Consider the following 21,530-nt stretch of genomic DNA (forward strand, 5'->3'; position numbering starts at 1 on the left):
ATTCAATTTTATTTTAATTTTCTTATTTCACGTAAAAATGTTGGCTGGCAACCGCCTAACAATATATTATATGTCATTATGTGCATATTGAATTGTTACTAATTTTCGTGTATTATAATCTGTTTTGGTCTATATCTTAAGAACCATTTAACATATTTTCACGAAATAAAGCTCAAACTCGAGCACCAGCACTTATCTCATAGCGGTCGCAAACCCGGGTCCCTATGGCTGAAACAAAGTACCTTATTCTCTACCATGTTTGTTACTTCTTTATTCTTTTTTTCAAAATAACGCATATTTCAATGCATTTCCCTACACTGACACACCACCAGGTTGCTTGCATATGACACCCGAGGATCACATATGCGTATTTTTACGTAACACAAAGAGAAACTACCTAATTATATCAAACTTTTAAAATTTTCTGAAATCGAAGTTTTATCTTATCTTCTGCAACGGGTTATTTTGATGCACCCTGTATATATATTTTCAATGTTAGAACAAAAAAAATGTTTTCATATTCTACACATCAGGATAGGTACGAAAGGCACAAATTAGCAGAAAAATCATAAAATAATGAAGTTAGAAACATATATTCTACATGAACAACTATAACCCTTACCTTTTCAATGAGATCACATGACGCTCACCTTCTGTCAAAAATTGATTCCAATTACCACAGAGCTATTCATTTTTTTTTAATTTTCTTATTTCATGTAAAAATGTTGGCTGGCAACCGCCTAACAATATATTATATGTCATTATGTGCATATTGAATTGTTACTAATTGTCGTGTATTATAATCTATTTTGGTCTATATCTTAAGAACCATTTAACATATTTTCACGAAATAAAGCTCAAACTCGAGTACCAGCACTTCTCTCATATAGGTCGCAAACCCGGATCCCTATGGGTGAAAAAAAGTACCTTATCCTGTCCCATGTTTGTTACTACTTTATTCTTTTTTTCAAAATAACGCATATTTCACTGCATTTCCCTACACTGACACACCACTAGGTTGCTTGCATATGACACCCGAGGATCACATATGCGTATTTTTACGTAACACAAAGAGAAACTACCTAATTCTATCAAACTTATATATTTTTCTGAAATCGAAGTGTTATTTTGTCTTCTGCAGCGCTATATTTTGATGCACCCTGTATATATATTTTCGATGTCAGAACAAAATATGTTGTTTTCATATTCTACACATCAGGATATGTACGAAAAGCACAAATTAGCAGAATAAAAATAAAATAATGAAGATAGAAACATATATTCTACATGAACGACTTTAACCCTTACCTTTTCAATGAGATCACATGACGCACACCTTCTGTCAAAAATTGATTCCAATTACCACGGAGCTATTCAATTTTATTTTAATTTTCTTATTTCACGTAAAAATGTTGGCTGGCAACCGCCTAACAATATATTATATGTCATTATGTGCATATTGAATTGTTACTAATTTTCGTGTATTATAATCTGTTTTGGTCTATATCTTAAGAACCATTTAACATATTTTCACGAAATAAAGCTCAAACTCGAGCACCAGCACTTATCTCATAGCCGTCGCAAACCCGGGTCCCTATGGCTGAAACAAAGTACCTTATTCTCTACCATGTTTGTTACTACTTTATTCTTTTTTTCAAAATAACGCATATTTCAATGCATTTCCCTACACTGACACACCACTAGGTTGCTTGCATATGACACCCGAGGATCACATATGCGTATTTTTACGTAACACAAAGAGAAACTACCTAATTATATCAAACTTTTAAAATTTTCTGAAATCGAAGTTTTATATTATCTTCTGCAACGGTTTATTTTGATGCACCCTGTATATATATTTTCAATGTTAGAACAAAAAAAAATGTTTTCATATTCTACACATGAGGATAGGTACGAAAGGCACAAATTAGCAGAAAAATCATAAAATAATGAAGTTAGAAACATATATTCTACATGAACAACTATAACCCTTACCTTTTCAATGAGATCACATGACGCTCACCTTCTGTCAAAAATTGATTCCAATTACCACAGAGCTATTCATTTTTTTTTAATTTTCTTATTTCATGTAAAAATGTTGGCTGGCAACCGCCTAACAATATATTATATGTCATTATGTGCATATTGAATTGTTACTAATTGTCGTGTATTATAATCTATTTTGGTCTATATCTTAAGAACCATTTAACATATTTTCACGAAATAAAGCTCAAACTCGAGTACCAGCACTTCTCTCATATAGGTCGCAAACCCGGATCCCTATGGCTGAAAAAAAGTACCTTATCCTGTACCATGTTTGTTACTACTTTATTCTTTTTTTCAAAATAACGCATATTTCACTGCATTTCCCTACACTGACACACCACTAGGTTGCTTGCATATGACACCCGAGGATCACATATGCGTATTTTTACGTAACACAAAGAGAAACTACCTAATTCTATCAAACTTATATATTTTTCTGAAATCGAAGTGTTATTTTGTCTTCTGCAGCGCTATATTTTGATGCACCCTGTATATATATTTTCGATGTCAGAACAAAATATGTTGTTTTCATATTCTACACATCAGGATAGGTACGAAAAGCACAAATTAGCAGAATAAAAATAAAATAATGAAGTTAGAAACATATATTCTACATAAAGGACTTTAACCCTTACCTTTTCAATGAGATCACATGACGCACACCTTCTGTCAAAAATTGATTCCAATTACCACGGAGCTATTCAATTTTGTTTTAATTTTCTTATTTCACGTAAAAATGTTAGCTGGCAACCGCCTAACAATATATTACATGTCATTATGTGCATATTGAATTGTTACTAATTGTCGTGTATTATAATCTGTTTTGGTCTATATCTTAAGAACCATTTAACATATTTTCACGAAATAAAGCTCAAACTCGAGTACCAGCACTTCTCTCATAGCGGTCGCAAACCCGGGTCCCTATGGCTGAAAAAAAGTACCTTATCCTGTACCATGTTTGTTACTACTTTATTCTTTCTTTCAAAATAACGCATATTTCACTGCATTTCCCTACACTGACACACCACTAGGTTGCTTGCATATGACACCCGAGGATCACATATGCGTATTTTTACATAACACAAAGAGAAACTACCTAATTCTATCAAACTTATATATTTTTGTGAAATCGAAGTGTTATTTTGTCTTCTGCAGCGCTATATTTTGATGCACCCTGTATATATATTTTCGATGTCAGAACAAAATATGTTGTTTTCATATTCTACACATCAGGATAGGTACGAAAAGCACAAATTAGCAGAATAAAAATAAAATAATGAAGTTAGAAACATATATTCTACATGAACGACTTTAACCCTTACCTTTTCAATGAGATCACATGACGCACACCTTCTGTCAAAAATTGATTCCAATTACCACGGAGCTATTCAATTTTGTTTTAATTTTCTTATTTCACGTAAAAATGTTGGCTGGCAACCGCCTAACAATATATTATATGCCATTATGTGCATATTGAATTGTTACTAATTTTCGTGTATTATAATCTGTTTTGGTCTATATCTTAAGAACCATTTAACATATTTTCACGAAATAAAGCTCAAACTCGAGTACCAGCACTTATCTCATAGCGGTCGCAAACCCGCGTCCCTATGGCTGAAAAAAAGTACCTTATTCTCTACCATGTTTGTTACTACTTTATTCTTTTTTTCAAAATAACGCATATTTCACTGCATTTCCCTACACTGACACACCACTAGGTTGCTTGCATATGACACCCGAGGATCACATATGCGTATTTTTACGTAACACAAAGAGAAACTACCTAATTATATCAAACTTTTAAAATTTTCTGAAATCGAAGTTTTATCTTATCTTCTGCAACGGGTTATTTTGATGCACCCTGTATATATATTTTCAATGTTAGAACAAAAAAAATGTTTTCATATTCTACACATCAGGATAGGTACGAAAGGCACAAATTAGCAGAAAAATCATAAAATAATGAAGTTAGAAACTTATATTCTACATGGACAACTATAACCCTTACCTTTTCAATGAGATCACATGACGCTCACCTTCTGTCAAAAATTGATTCCAATTACCACAGAGCTATTCATTTTTTTTAAATTTTCTTATTTCATGTAAAAATGTTGGCTGGCAACCGCCTAACAATATATTATATGTCATTATGTGCATATTGAATTGTTACTAATTGTCGTGTATTATAATCTATTTTGGTCTATATCTTAAGAACCATTTAACATATATTCACGAAATAAAGCTCAAACTCGAGTACCAGCACTTCTCTCATATAGGTCGCAAACCCGGGTCCCTATGGCTGAAAAAAAGTACCTTATCCTGTACCATGTTTGTTACTACTTTATTCTTTTTTTCAAAATAACGCATATTTCACTGCATTTCCCTACACTGACACACCACTAGGTTGCTTGCATATGACACCCGAGGATCACATATGCGTATTTTTACGTAACACAAAGAGAAACTACCTAATTCTATCAAACTTATATATTTTTCTGAAATCGAAGTGTTATTTTGTCTTCTGCAGCGCTATATTTTGATGCACCCTGTATATATATTTTCGATGTCAGAACAAAATATGTTGTTTTCATATTCTACACATCAGGATATGTACGAAAAGCACAAATTAGCAGAATAAAAATAAAATAATGAAGATAGAAACATATATTCTACATAAACGACTTTAACCCTTACCTTTTCAATGAGATCACATGACGCACACCTTCTGTCAAAAATTGATTCCAATTACCACGGAGCTATTCAATTTTGTTTTAATTTCCTTATTTCACGTAAAAATGTTAGCTGGCAACCGCCTAACAATATATTACATGTCATTATGTGCATATTGAATTGTTACTAATTGTCGTGTATTATAATCTGTTTTGGTCTATATCTTAAGAACCATTTAACATATTTTCACGAAATAAAGCTCAAACTCGAGTACCAGCACTTCTCTCATAGCGGTCGCAAACCCGGGTCCCTATGGCTGAAAAAAAGTACCTTATCCTGTACCATGTTTGTTACTACTTTATTCTTTCTTTCAAAATAACGCATATTTCACTGCATTTCCCTACACTGACACACCACTAGGTTGCTTGCATATGACACCCGAGGATCACATATGCGTATTTTTACATAACACAAAGAGAAACTACCTAATTCTATCAAACTTATATATTTTTGTGAAATCGAAGTGTTATTTTGTCTTCTGCAGCGCTATATTTTGATGCACCCTGTATATATATTTTCGATGTCAGAACAAAATATGTTGTTTTCATATTCTACACATCAGGATAGGTACGAAAAGCACAAATTAGCAGAATAAAAATAAAATAATGAAGTTAGAAACATATATTCTACATGAACGACTTTAACCCTTACCTTTTCAATGAGATCACATGACGCACACCTTCTGTCAAAAATTGATTCCAATTACCACGGAGCTATTCAATTTTGTTTTAATTTTCTTATTTCACGTAAAAATGTTGGCTGGCAACCGCCTAACAATATATTATATGCCATTATGTGCATATTGAATTGTTACTAATTTTCGTGTATTATAATCTGTTTTGGTCTATATCTTAAGAACCATTTAACATATTTTCACGAAATAAAGCTCAAACTCGAGTACCAGCACTTATCTCATAGCGGTCGCAAACCCGCGTCCCTATGGCTGAAAAAAAGTACCTTATTCTCTACCATGTTTGTTACTACTTTATTCTTTTTTTCAAAATAACGCATATTTCACTGCATTTCCCTACACTGACACACCACTAGGTTGCTTGCATATGACACCCGAGGATCACATATGCGTATTTTTACGTAACACAAAGAGAAACTACCTAATTATATCAAACTTTTAAAATTTTCTGAAATCGAAGTTTTATCTTATCTTCTGCAACGGGTTATTTTGATGCACCCTGTATATATATTTTCAATGTTAGAACAAAAAAAATGTTTTCATATTCTACACATCAGGATAGGTACGAAAGGCACAAATTAGCAGAAAAATCATAAAATAATGAAGTTAGAAACTTATATTCTACATGGACAACTATAACCCTTACCTTTTCAATGAGATCACATGACGCTCACCTTCTGTCAAAAATTGATTCCAATTACCACAGAGCTATTCATTTTTTTTAAATTTTCTTATTTCATGTAAAAATGTTGGCTGGCAACCGCCTAACAATATATTATATGTCATTATGTGCATATTGAATTGTTACTAATTGTCGTGTATTATAATCTATTTTGGTCTATATCTTAAGAACCATTTAACATATATTCACGAAATAAAGCTCAAACTCGAGTACCAGCACTTCTCTCATATAGGTCGCAAACCCGGGTCCCTATGGCTGAAAAAAAGTACCTTATCCTGTACCATGTTTGTTACTACTTTATTCTTTTTTTCAAAATAACGCATATTTCACTGCATTTCCCTACACTGACACACCACTAGGTTGCTTGCATATGACACCCGAGGATCACATATGCGTATTTTTACGTAACACAAAGAGAAACTACCTAATTCTATCAAACTTATATATTTTTCTGAAATCGAAGTGTTATTTTGTCTTCTGCAGCGCTATATTTTGATGCACCCTGTATATATATTTTCGATGTCAGAACAAAATATGTTGTTTTCATATTCTACACATCAGGATATGTACGAAAAGCACAAATTAGCAGAATAAAAATAAAATAATGAAGATAGAAACATATATTCTACATGAACGACTTTAACCCTTACCTTTTCAATGAGATCACATGACGCACACCTTCTGTCAAAAATTGATTCCAATTACCACGGAGCTATTCAATTTTATTTTAATTTTCTTATTTCACGTAAAAATGTTGGCTGGCAACCGCCTAACAATATATTATATGTCATTATGTGCATATTGAATTGTTACTAATTTTCGTGTATTATAATCTGTTTTGGTCTATATCTTAAGAACCATTTAACATATTTTCACGAAATAAAGCTCAAACTCGAGCACCAGCACTTATCTCATAGCGGTCGCAAACCCGGGTCCCTATGGCTGAAACAAAGTACCTTATTCTCTACCATGTTTGTTACTACTTTATTCTTTTTTTCAAAATAACGCATATTTCAATGCATTTCCCTACACTGACACACCACTAGGTTGCTTGCATATGACACCCGAGGATCACATATGCGTATTTTTACGTAACACAAAGAGAAACTACCTAATTATATCAAACTTTTAAAATTTTCTGAAATCGAAGTTTTATCTTATCTTCTGCAACGGGTTATTTTGATGCACCCTGTATATATATTTTCAATGTTAGAACAAAAAAAATGTTTTCATATTCTACACATCAGGATAGGTACGAAAGGCACAAATTAGCAGAAAAATCATAAAATAATAAAGTTAGAAACATATATTCTACATGAACAACTATAACCCTTACCTTTTCAATGAGATCACATGACGCTCACCTTCTGTCAAAAATTGATTCCAATTACCACAGAGCTATTCATTTTTTTTTAATTTTCTTATTTCATGTAAAAATGTTGGCTGGCAACCGCCTAACAATATATTATATGTCATTATGTGCATATTGAATTGTTACTAATTGTCGTGTATTATAATCTATTTTGGTCTATATCTTAAGAACCATTTAACATATTTTCACGAAATAAAGCTCAAACTCGAGTACCAGCACTTCTCTCATATAGGTCGCAAACTCTGATCCCTATGGCTGAAAAAAAGTACCTTATCCTGTCCCATGTTTGTTACTACTTTATTCTTTTTTTTCAAAATAACGCATATTTCACTGCATTTCCCTACACTGACACACCACTAGGTTGCTTGCATATGACACCCGAGGATCACATATGCGTATTTTTACGTAACACAAAGAGAAACTACCTAATTCTATCAAACTTATATATTTTTCTGAAATCGAAGTGTTATTTTGTCTTCTGCAGCGCTATATTTTGATGCACCCTGTATATATATTTTCGATGGCAGAACAAAATATGTTGTTTTCATATTCTACACATCAGGATATGTACGAAAAGCACAAATTAGCAGAATAAAAATAAAATAATGAAGATAGAAACATATATTCTACATGAACGACTTTAACCCTTACCTTTTCAATGAGATCACATGACGCACACCTTCTGTCAAAAATTGATTCCAATTACCACGGAGCTATTCAATTTTATTTTAATTTTCTTATTTCACGTAAAAATGTTGGCTGGCAACCGCCTAACAATATATTATATGTCATTATGTGCATATTGAATTGTTACTAATTTTCGTGTATTATAATCTGTTTTGGTCTATATCTTAAGAACCATTTAACATATTTTCACGAAATAAAGCTCAAACTCGAGCACCAGCACTTATCTCATAGCGGTCGCAAACCCGGGTCCCTATGGCTGAAACAAAGTACCTTATTCTCTACCATGTTTGTTACTACTTTATTCTTTTTTTCAAAATAACGCATATTTCAATGCATTTCCCTACACTGACACACCACTAGGTTGCTTGCATATGACACCCGAGGATCACATATGCGTATTTTTACGTAACACAAAGAGAAACTACCTAATTATATCAAACTTTTAAAATTTTCTGAAATCGAAGTTTTATCTTATCTTCTGCAACGGTTTATTTTGATGCACCCTGTATATATATTTTCAATGTTAGAACAAAAAAAAATGTTTTCATATTCTACACATCAGGATAGGTACGAAAGGCACAAATTAGCAGAAAAATCATAAAATAATGAAGTTAGAAACATATATTCTACATGAACAACTATAACCCTTACCTTTTCAATGAGATCACATGACGCTCACCTTCTGTCAAAAATTGATTCCAATTACCACAGAGCTATTCATTTTTTTTTAATTTTCTTATTTCATGTAAAAATGTTGGCTGGCAACCGCCTAACAATATATTATATGTCATTATGTGCATATTGAATTGTTACTAATTGTCGTGTATTATAATCTATTTTGGTCTATATCTTAAGAACCATTTAACATATTTTCACGAAATAAAGCTCAAACTCGAGTACCAGCACTTCTCTCATATAGGTCGCAAACCCGGATCCCTATGGCTGAAAAAAAGTACCTTATCCTGTACCATGTTTGTTACTACTTTATTCTTTTTTTCAAAATAACGCATATTTCACTGCATTTCCCTACACTGACACACCACTAGGTTGCTTGCATATGACACCCGAGGATCACATATGCGTATTTTTACGTAACACAAAGAGAAACTACCTAATTCTATCAAACTTATATATTTTTCTGAAATCGAAGTGTTATTTTGTCTTCTGCAGCGCTATATTTTGATGCACCCTGTATATATATTTTCGATGTCAGAACAAAATATGTTGTTTTCATATTCTACACATCAGGATATGTACGAAAAGCACAAATTAGCAGAATAAAAATAAAATAATGAAGTTAGAAACATATATTCTACATAAACGACTTTAACCCTTACCTTTTCAATGAGATCACATGACGCACACCTTCTGTCAAAAATTGATTCCAATTACCACGGAGCTATTCAATTTTGTTTTAATTTTCTTATTTCACGTAAAAATGTTAGCTGGCAACCGCCTAACAATATATTACATGTCATTATGTGCATATTGAATTGTTACTAATTGTCGTGTATTATAATCTGTTTTGGTCTATATCTTAAGAACCATTTAACATATTTTCACGAAATAAAGCTCAAACTCGAGTACCAGCACTTCTCTCATAGCGGTCGCAAACCCGGGTCCCTATGGCTGAAAAAAAGTACCTTATCCTGTACCATGTTTGTTACTACTTTATTCTTTCTTTCAAAATAACGCATATTTCACTGCATTTCCCTACACTGACACACCACTAGGTTGCTTGCATATGACACCCGAGGATCACATATGCGTATTTTTACATAACACAAAGAGAAACTACCTAATTCTATCAAACTTATATATTTTTGTGAAATCGAAGTGTTATTTTGTCTTCTGCAGCGCTATATTTTGATGCACCCTGTATATATATTTTCGATGTCAGAACAAAATATGTTGTTTTCATATTCTACACATCAGGATAGGTACGAAAAGCACAAATTAGCAGAATAAAAATAAAATAATGAAGTTAGAAACATATATTCTACATGAACGACTTTAACCCTTACCTTTTCAATGAGATCACATGACGCACACCTTCTGTCAAAAATTGATTCCAATTACCACGGAGCTATTCAATTTTGTTTTAATTTTCTTATTTCACGTAAAAATGTTGGCTGGCAACCGCCTAACAATATATTATATGTCATTATGTGCATATTGAATTGTTACTAATTTTCGTGTATTATAATCTGTTTTGGTCTATATCTTAAGAACCATTTAACATATTTTCACGAAATAAAGCTCAAACTCGAGTACCAGCACTTATCTCATAGCGGTCGCAAACCCGCGTCCCTATGGCTGAAACAAAGTACCTTATTCTCTACCATGTTTGTTACTACTTTATTCTTTTTTTCAAAATAACGCATATTTCACTGCATTTCCCTACACTGACACACCACTAGGTTGCTTGCATATGACACCCGAGGATCACATATGCGTATTTTTACGTAACACAAAGAGAAACTACCTAATTATATCAAACTTTTAAAATTTTCTGAAATCGAAGTTTTATCTTATCTTCTGCAACGGGTTATTTTGATGCACCCTGTATATATATTTTCAATGTTAGAACAAAAAAAAGTTTTCATATTCTACACATCAGGATAGGTACGAAAGGCACAAATTAGCAGAAAAATCATAAAATAATGAAGTTAGAAACATATATTCTACATGAACAACTATAACCCTTACCTTTTCAATGAGATCACATGACGCTCACCTTCTGTCAAAAATTGATTCCAATTACCACAGAGCTATTCATTTTTTTTAATTTTCTTATTTCATGTAAAAATGTTGGCTGGCAACCGCCTAACAATATATTATATGTCATTATGTGCATATTGAATTGTTACTAATTGCCGTGTATTATAATCTATTTTGGTCTATATCTTAAGAACCATTTAACATATTTTCACGAAATAAAGCTCAAACTCGAGTACCAGCACTTCTCTCATATAGGTCGCAAACCCGGATCCCTATGGCTGAAAAAAAGTACCTTATCCTGTACCATGTTTGTTACTACTTTATTCTTTTTTTCAAAATAACGCATATTTCACTGCATTTCCCTACACTGACACACCACTAGGTTGCTTGCATATGACACCCGAGGATCACATATGCGTATTTTTACGTAACACAAAGAGAAACTACCTAATTCTATCAAACTTATATATTTTTCTGAAATCGAAGTGTTATTTTGTCTTCTGCAGCGCTATATTTTGATGCACCCTGTATATATATTTTCGATGTCAGAACAAAATATGTTGTTTTCATATTCTACACATCAGGATATGTACGAAAAGCACAAATTAGCAGAATAAAAATAAAATAATGAAGTTAGAAACATATATTCTACATAAACGACTTTAACCCTTACCTTTTCAATGAGATCACATGACGCACACCTTCTGTCAAAAATTGATTCCAATTACCACGGAGCTATTCAATTTTGTCTTAATTTTCTTATTTCACGTAAAAATGTTGGCTGGCAACCGCCTAACAATATATTACATGTCATTATGTGCATATTGAATTGTTACTAATTGTCGTGTATTATAATCTGTTTTGGTCTATATCTTAAGAACCATTTAACATATTTTCACGAAATAAAGCTCAAACTCGAGTACCAGCACTTCTCTCATAGCGGTCGCAAACCCGGGTCCCTATGGCTGAAAAAAAGTACGTTATCCTGTACAATGTTTGTTACTACTTTATTCTTTTTTTCAAAATAACGCATATTTCACTGCATTTCCCTACACTGACACACCACTAGGTTGCTTGCATATGACACCCGAGGATCACATATGCGTATTTTTACATAACACAAAGAGAAACTACCTAATTCTATCAAACTTATATATTTTTGTGAAATCGAAGTGTTATTTTGTCTTCTGCAGCGCTATATTTTGATGCACCCTGTATATATATTTTCGATGTCAGAACAAAATATGTTGTTTTCATATTCTACACATCAGGATAGGTACGAAAAGCACAAATTAGCAGAATAAAAATAAAATAATGAAGTTAGAAACATATATTCTACATGAACGACTTTAACCCTTACCTTTTCAATGAGATCACATGACGCACACCTTCTGTCAAAAATTGATTCCAATTACCACAGAGCTATTCATTTTTTTTAATTTTCTTATTTCATGTAAAAATGTTGGCTGGCAACCGCCTAACAATATATTATATGTCATTATGTGCATATTGAATTGTTACTAATTATCGTGTATTATAATCTATTTTGGTCTATATCTTAAGAACCATTTAACATATTTTCACGAAATAAAGCTCAAACTCGAGCACCAGCACTTATCTCATAGCGGTCGCAAACCCGGGTCCCTATGGCTGAAACAAAGTACCTTATTCTCTACCATGTTTGTTACTACTTTATTCTTTTTTTCAAAATAACGCATATTTCAATGCATTTCCCTACACTGACACACCACTAGGTTGCTTGCATATGACACCCGAGGATCACATATGCGTATTTTTACGTAACACAAAGAGAAACTACCTAATTATATCAAACTTTTAAAATTTTCTGAAATCGAAGTTTTATCTTATCTTCTGCAACGGGTTATTTTGATGCACCCTGTATATATATTTTCAATGTTAGAACAAAAAAAATGTTTTCATATTCTACACATCAGGATAGGTACGAAAGGCACAAATTAGCAGAAAAATCATAAAATAATGAAGTTAGAAACTTATATTCTACATGGACAACTATAACCCTTACCTTTTCAATGAGATCACATGACGCTCACCTTCTGTCAAAAATTGATTCCAATTACCACAGAGCTATTCATTTTTTTTAAATTTTCTTATTTCATGTAAAAATGTTGGCTGGCAACCGCCTAACAATATATTATATGTCATTATGTGCATATTGAATTGTTACTAATTGTCGTGTATTATAATCTATTTTGGTCTATATCTTAAGAACCATTTAACATATATTCACGAAATAAAGCTCAAACTCGAGTACCAGCACTTCTCTCATATAGGTCGCAAACCCGGGTCCCTATGGCTGAAAAAAAGTACCTTATCCTGTACCATGTTTGTTACTACTTTATTCTTTTTTTCAAAATAACGCATATTTCACTGCATTTCCCTACACTGACACACCACTAGGTTGCTTGCATATGACACCCGAGGATCACATATGCGTATTTTTACGTAACACAAAGAGAAACTACCTAATTCTATCAAACTTATATATTTTTCTGAAATCGAAGTGTTATTTTGTCTTCTGCAGCGCTATATTTTGATGCACCCTGTATATATATTTTCGATGTCAGAACAAAATATGTTGTTTTCATATTCTACACATCAGGATATGTACGAAAAGCACAAATTAGCAGAATAAAAATAAAATAATGAAGATAGAAACATATATTGTACATGAACGACTTTAACCCTTACCTTTTCAATGAGATCACATGACGCACACCTTCTGTCAAAAATTGATTCCAATTACCACGGAGCTTTCAATTTTATTTTAATTTTCTTATTTCACGTAAAAATGTTGGCTGGCAACCGCCTAACAATATATTATATGTCATTATGTGCATATTGAATTGTTACTAATTTTCGTGTATTATAATCTGTTTTGGTCTATATCTTAAGAACCATTTAACATATTTTCACGAAATAAAGCTCAAACTCGAGCACCAGCACTTATCTCATAGCGGTCGCAAACCCGGGTCCCTATGGCTGAAACAAAGTACCTTATTCTCTACCATGTTTGTTACTACTTTATTCTTTTTTTCAAAATAACGCATATTTCAATGCATTTCCCTACACTGACACACCACTAGGTTGCTTGCATATGACACCCGAGGATCACATATGCGTATTTTTACGTAACACAAAGAGAAACTACCTAATTATATCAAACTTTTAAAATTTTCTGAAATCGAAGTTTTATCTTATCTTCTGCAACGGGTTATTTTGATGCACCCTGTATATATATTTTCAATGTTAGAACAAAAAAAATGTTTTCATATTCTACACATCAGGATAGGTACGAAAGGCACAAATTAGCAGAAAAATCATAAAATAATAAAGTTAGAAACATATATTCTACATGAACAACTATAACCCTTACCTTTTCAATGAGATCACATGACGCTCACCTTCTGTCAAAAATTGATTCCAATTACCACAGAGCTATTCATTTTTTTTTAATTTTCTTATTTCATGGAAAAATGTTGGCTGGCAACCGCCTAACAATATATTATATGTCATTATGTGCATATTGAATTGTTACTAATTGTCGTGTATTATAATCTATTTTGGTCTATATCTTAAGAACCATTTAACATATTTTCACGAAATAAAGCTCAAACTCGAGTACCAGCACTTCTCTCATATAGGTCGCAAACCCGGATCCCTATGGCTGAAAAAAAGTACCTTATCCTGTACCATGTTTGTTACTACTTTATTCTTTTTTTCAAAATAACGCATATTTCACTGCATTTCCCTACACTGACACACCACTAGGTTGCTTGCATATGACACCCGAGGATCACATATGCGTATTTTTACGTAACACAAAGAGAAACTACCTAATTCTATCAAACTTATATATTTTTCTGAAATCGAAGTGTTATTTTGTCTTCTGCAGCGCTATATTTTGATGCACCCTGTATATATATTTTCGATGTCAGAACAAAATATGTTGTTTTCATATTCTACACATCAGGATATGTACGAAAAGCACAAATTAGCAGAATAAAAATAAAATAATGAAGTTAGAAACATATATTCTACATAAACGACTTTAACCCTTACCTTTTCAATGAGATCACATGACGCACACCTTCTGTCAAAAATTGATTCCAATTACCACGGAGCTATTCAATTTTGTTTTAATTTTCTTATTTCACGTAAAAATGTTAGCTGGCAACCGCCTAACAATATATTACATGTCATTATGTGCATATTGAATTGTTACTAATTGTCGTGTATTATAATCTGTTTTGGTCTATATCTTAAGAACCATTTAACATATTTTCACGAAATAAAGCTCAAACTCGAGTACCAGCACTTCTCTCATAGCGGTCGCAAACCCGGGTCCCTATGGCTGAAAAAAAGTACCTTATCCTGTACCATGTTTGTTACTACTTTATTCTTTCTTTCAAAATAACGCATATTTCACTGCATTTCCCTACACTGACACACCACTAGGTTGCTTGCATATGACACCCGAGGATCACATATGCGTATTTTTACATAACACAAAGAGAAACTACCTAATTCTATCAAACTTATATATTTTTGTGAAATCGAAGTGTTATTTTGTCTTCTGCAGCGCTATATTTTGATGCACCCTGTATATATATTTTCGATGTCAGAACAAAATATGTTGTTTTCATATTCTACACATCAGGATATGTACGAAAAGCACAAATTAGCAGAATAAAAATAAAATAATGAAGTTAGAAACATATATTCTACATAAACGACTTTAACCCTTACCTTTTCAATGAGATCACATGACGCACACCTTCTGTCAAAAATTGATTCCAATTACCACGGAGCTATTCAATTTTGTTTTAATTTTCTTATTTCACGTAAAAATGTTGGCTGGCAACCGCCTAACAATATATTATATGTCATTATGTGCATATTGAATTGTTACTAATTGTCGTGTATTATAATCTGTTTTGGTCTATATCTTAAGAACCATTTAACATATTTTCACGAAATAAAGCTCAAACTCGAGTACCAGCACTTATCTCATAGCGGTCGCAAACCCGCGTCCCTATGGCTGAAACAAAGTACCTTATTCTCTACCATGTTTGTTACTACTTTATTCTTTTTTTCAAAATAACGCATATTTCACTGCATTTCCCTACACTGACACACCACTAGGTTGCTTGCATATGACACCCGAGGATCACATATGCGTATTTTTACGTAACACAAAGAGAAACTACCTAATTATATCAAACTTTTAAAATTTTCTGAAATCGAAGTTTTATCTTATCTTCTGCAACGGGTTATTTTGATGCACCCTGTATATATATTTTCAATGTTAGAACAAAAAAAAGTTTTCATATTCTACACATCAGGATAGGTACGAAAGGCACAAATTAGCAGAAAAATCATAAAATAATGAAGTTAGAAACATATATTCTACATGAACAACTATAACCCTTACCTTTTCAATGAGATCACATGACGCTCACCTTCTGTCAAAAATTGATTCCAATTACCACAGAGCTATTCATTTTTTTTAATTTTCTTATTTCATGTAAAAATGTTGGCTGGCAACCGCCTAACAATATATTATATGTCATTATGTGCATATTGAATTGTTACTAATTGCCGTGTATTATAATCTATTTTGGTCTATATCTTAAGAACCATTTAACATATTTTCACGAAATAAAGCTCAAACTCGAGTACCAGCACTTCTCTCATATAGGTCGCAAACCCGGATCCCTATGGCTGAAAAAAAGTACCTTATCCTGTACCATGTTTGTTACTACTTTATTCTTTTTTTCAAAATAACGCATATTTCACTGCATTTCCCTACACTGACACACCACTAGGTTGCTTGCATATGACACCCGAGGATCACATATGCGTATTTTTACGTAACACAAAGAGAAACTACCTAATTCTATCAAACTTATATATTTTTCTGAAATCGAAGTGTTATTTTGTCTTCTGCAGCGCTATATTTTGATGCACCCTGTATATATATTTTCGATGTCAGAACAAAATATGTTGTTTTCATATTCTACACATCAGGATATGTACGAAAAGCACAAATTAGCAGAATAAAAATAAAATAATGAAGTTAGAAACATATATTCTACATAAACGACTTTAACCCTTACCTTTTCAATGAGATCACATGACGCACACCTTCTGTCAAAAATTGATTCCAATTACCACGGAGCTATTCAATTTTGTCTTAATTTTCTTATTTCACGTAAAAATGTTGGCTGGCAACCGCCTAACAATATATTACATGTCATTATGTGCATATTGAATTGTTACTAATTGTCGTGTATTATAATCTGTTTTGGTCTATATCTTAAGAACCATTTAACATATTTTCACGAAATAAAGCTCAAACTCGAGTACCAGCACTTCTCTCATAGCGGTCGCAAACCCGGGTCCCTATGGCTGAAAAAAAGTACGTTATCCTGTACAATGTTTGTTACTACTTTATTCTTTTTTTCAAAATAACGCATATTTCACTGCATTTCCCTACACTGACACACCACTAGGTTGCTTGCATATGACACCCGAGGATCACATATGCGTATTTTTACATAACACAAAGAGAAACTACCTAATTCTATCAAACTTATATATTTTTGTGAAATCGAAGTGTTATTTTGTCTTCTGCAGCGCTATATTTTGATGCACCCTGTATATATATTTTCGATGTCAGAACAAAATATGTTGTTTTCATATTCTACACATCAGGATAGGTACGAAAAGCACAAATTAGCAGAATAAAAATAAAATAATGAAGTTAGAAACATATATTCTACATGAACGACTTTAACCCTTACCTTTTCAATGAGATCACATGACGCACACCTTCTGTCAAAAATTGATTCCAATTACCACAGAGCTATTCATTTTTTTTAATTTTCTTATTTCATGTAAAAATGTTGGCTGGCAACCGCCTAACAATATATTATATGTCATTATGTGCATATTGAATTGTTACTAATTATCGTGTATTATAATCTATTTTGGTCTATATCTTAAGAACCATTTAACATATTTTCACGAAATAAAGCTCAAACTCGAGCACCAGCACTTATCTCATAGCGGTCGCAAACCCGGGTCCCTATGGCTGAAACAAAGTACCTTATTCTCTACCATGTTTGTTACTACTTTATTCTTTTTTTCAAAATAACGCATATTTCAATGCATTTCCCTACACTGACACACCACTAGGTTGCTTGCATATGACACCCGAGGATCACATATGCGTATTTTTACGTAACACAAAGAGAAACTACCTAATTATATCAAACTTTTAAAATTTTCTGAAATCGAAGTTTTATCTTATCTTCTGCAACGGGTTATTTTGATGCACCCTGTATATATATTTTCAATGTTAGAACAAAAAAAATGTTTTCATATTCTACACATCAGGATAGGTACGAAAGGCACAAATTAGCAGAAAAATCATAAAATAATGAAGTTAGAAACTTATATTCTACATGGACAACTATAACCCTTACCTTTTCAATGAGATCACATGACGCTCACCTTCTGTCAAAAATTGATTCCAATTACCACAGAGCTATTCATTTTTTTTAAATTTTCTTATTTCATGTAAAAATGTTGGCTGGCAACCGCCTAACAATATATTATATGTCATTATGTGCATATTGAATTGTTACTAATTGTCGTGTATTATAATCTATTTTGGTCTATATCTTAAGAACCATTTAACATATATTCACGAAATAAAGCTCAAACTCGAGTACCAGCACTTCTCTCATATAGGTCGCAAACCCGGGTCCCTATGGCTGAAAAAAAGTACCTTATCCTGTACCATGTTTGTTACTACTTTATTCTTTTTTTCAAAATAACGCATATTTCACTGCATTTCCCTACACTGACACACCACTAGGTTGCTTGCATATGACACCCGAGGATCACATATGCGTATTTTTACGTAACACAAAGAGAAACTACCTAATTCTATCAAACTTATATATTTTTCTGAAATCGAAGTGTTATTTTGTCTTCTGCAGCGCTATATTTTGATGCACCCTGTATATATATTTTCGATGTCAGAACAAAATATGTTGTTTTCATATTCTACACATCAGGATATGTACGAAAAGCACAAATTAGCAGAATAAAAATAAAATAATGAAGATAGAAACATATATTGTACATGAACGACTTTAACCCTTACCTTTTCAATGAGATCACATGACGCACACCTTCTGTCAAAAATTGATTCCAATTACCACGGAGCTTTCAATTTTATTTTAATTTTCTTATTTCACGTAAAAATGTTGGCTGGCAACCGCCTAACAATATATTATATGTCATTATGTGCATATTGAATTGTTACTAATTTTCGTGTATTATAATCTGTTTTGGTCTATATCTTAAGAACCATTTAACATATTTTCACGAAATAAAGCTCAAACTCGAGCACCAGCACTTATCTCATAGCGGTCGCAAACCCGGGTCCCTATGGCTGAAACAAAGTACCTTATTCTCTACCATGTTTGTTACTACTTTATTCTTTTTTTCAAAATAACGCATATTTCAATGCATTTCCCTACACTGACACACCACTAGGTTGCTTGCATATGACACCCGAGGATCACATATGCGTATTTTTACGTAACACAAAGAGAAACTACCTAATTATATCAAACTTTTAAAATTTTCTGAAATCGAAGTTTTATCTTATCTTCTGCAACGGGTTATTTTGATGCACCCTGTATATATATTTTCAATGTTAGAACAAAAAAAATGTTTTCATATTCTACACATCAGGATAGGTACGAAAGGCACAAATTAGCAGAAAAATCATAAAATAATAAAGTTAGAAACATATATTCTACATGAACAACTATAACCCTTACCTTTTCAATGAGATCACATGACGCTCACCTTCTGTCAAAAATTGATTCCAATTACCACAGAGCTATTCATTTTTTTTTAATTTTCTTATTTCATGGAAAAATGTTGGCTGGCAACCGCCTAACAATATATTATATGTCATTATGTGCATATTGAATTGTTACTAATTGTCGTGTATTATAATCTATTTTGGTCTATATCTTAAGAACCATTTAACATATTTTCACGAAATAAAGCTCAAACTCGAGTACCAGCACTTCTCTCATATAGGTCGCAAACCCGGATCCCTATGGCTGAAAAAAAGTACCTTATCCTGTACCATGTTTGTTACTACTTTATTCTTTTTTTCAAAATAACGCATATTTCACTGCATTTCCCTACACTGACACACCACTAGGTTGCTTGCATATGACACCCGAGGATCACATATGCGTATTTTTACGTAACACAAAGAGAAACTACCTAATTCTATCAAACTTATATATTTTTCTGAAATCGAAGTGTTATTTTGTCTTCTGCAGCGCTATATTTTGATGCACCCTGTATATATATTTTCGATGTCAGAACAAAATATGTTGTTTTCATATTCTACACATCAGGATATGTACGAAAAGCACAAATTAGCAGAATAAAAATAAAATAATGAAGTTAGAAACATATATTCTACATAAACGACTTTAACCCTTACCTTTTCAATGAGATCACATGACGCACACCTTCTGTCAAAAATTGATTCCAATTACCACGGAGCTATTCAATTTTGTTTTAATTTTCTTATTTCACGTAAAAATGTTAGCTGGCAACCGCCTAACAATATATTACATGTCATTATGTGCATATTGAATTGTTACTAATTGTCGTGTATTATAATCTGTTTTGGTCTATATCTTAAGAACCATTTAACATATTTTCACGAAATAAAGCTCAAACTCGAGTACCAGCACTTCTCTCATAGCGGTCGCAAACCCGGGTCCCTATGGCTGAAAAAAAGTACCTTATCCTGTACCATGTTTGTTACTACTTTATTCTTTCTTTCAAAATAACGCATATTTCACTGCATTTCCCTACACTGACACACCACTAGGTTGCTTGCATATGACACCCGAGGATCACATATGCGTATTTTTACATAACACAAAGAGAAACTACCTAATTCTATCAAACTTATATATTTTTGTGAAATCGAAGTGTTATTTTGTCTTCTGCAGCGCTATATTTTGATGCACCCTGTATATATATTTTCGATGTCAGAACAAAATATGTTGTTTTCATATTCTACACATCAGGATATGTACGAAAAGCACAAATTAGCAGAATAAAAATAAAATAATGAAGTTAGAAACATATATTCTACATAAACGACTTTAACCCTTACCTTTTCAATGAGATCACATGACGCACACCTTCTGTCAAAAATTGATTCCAATTACCACGGAGCTATTCAATTTTGTTTTAATTTTCTTATTTCACGTAAAAATGTTGGCTGGCAACCGCCTAACAATATATTATATGTCATTATGTGCATATTGAATTGTTACTAATTTTCGTGTATTATAATCTGTTTTGGTCTATATCTTAAGAACCATTTAACATATTTTCACGAAATAAAGCTCAAACTCGAGTACCAGCACTTATCTCATAGCGGTCGCAAACCCGCGTCCCTATGGCTGAAACAAAGTACCTTATTCTCTACCATGTTTGTT

This window comes from Thermobia domestica, chromosome 16 (genome assembly GCF_964235325.1).
Source record: "Thermobia domestica chromosome 16, izTheDome1.hap1.1, whole genome shotgun sequence".
NCBI classification, from domain to species: domain Eukaryota; kingdom Metazoa; phylum Arthropoda; class Insecta; order Zygentoma; family Lepismatidae; genus Thermobia; species Thermobia domestica.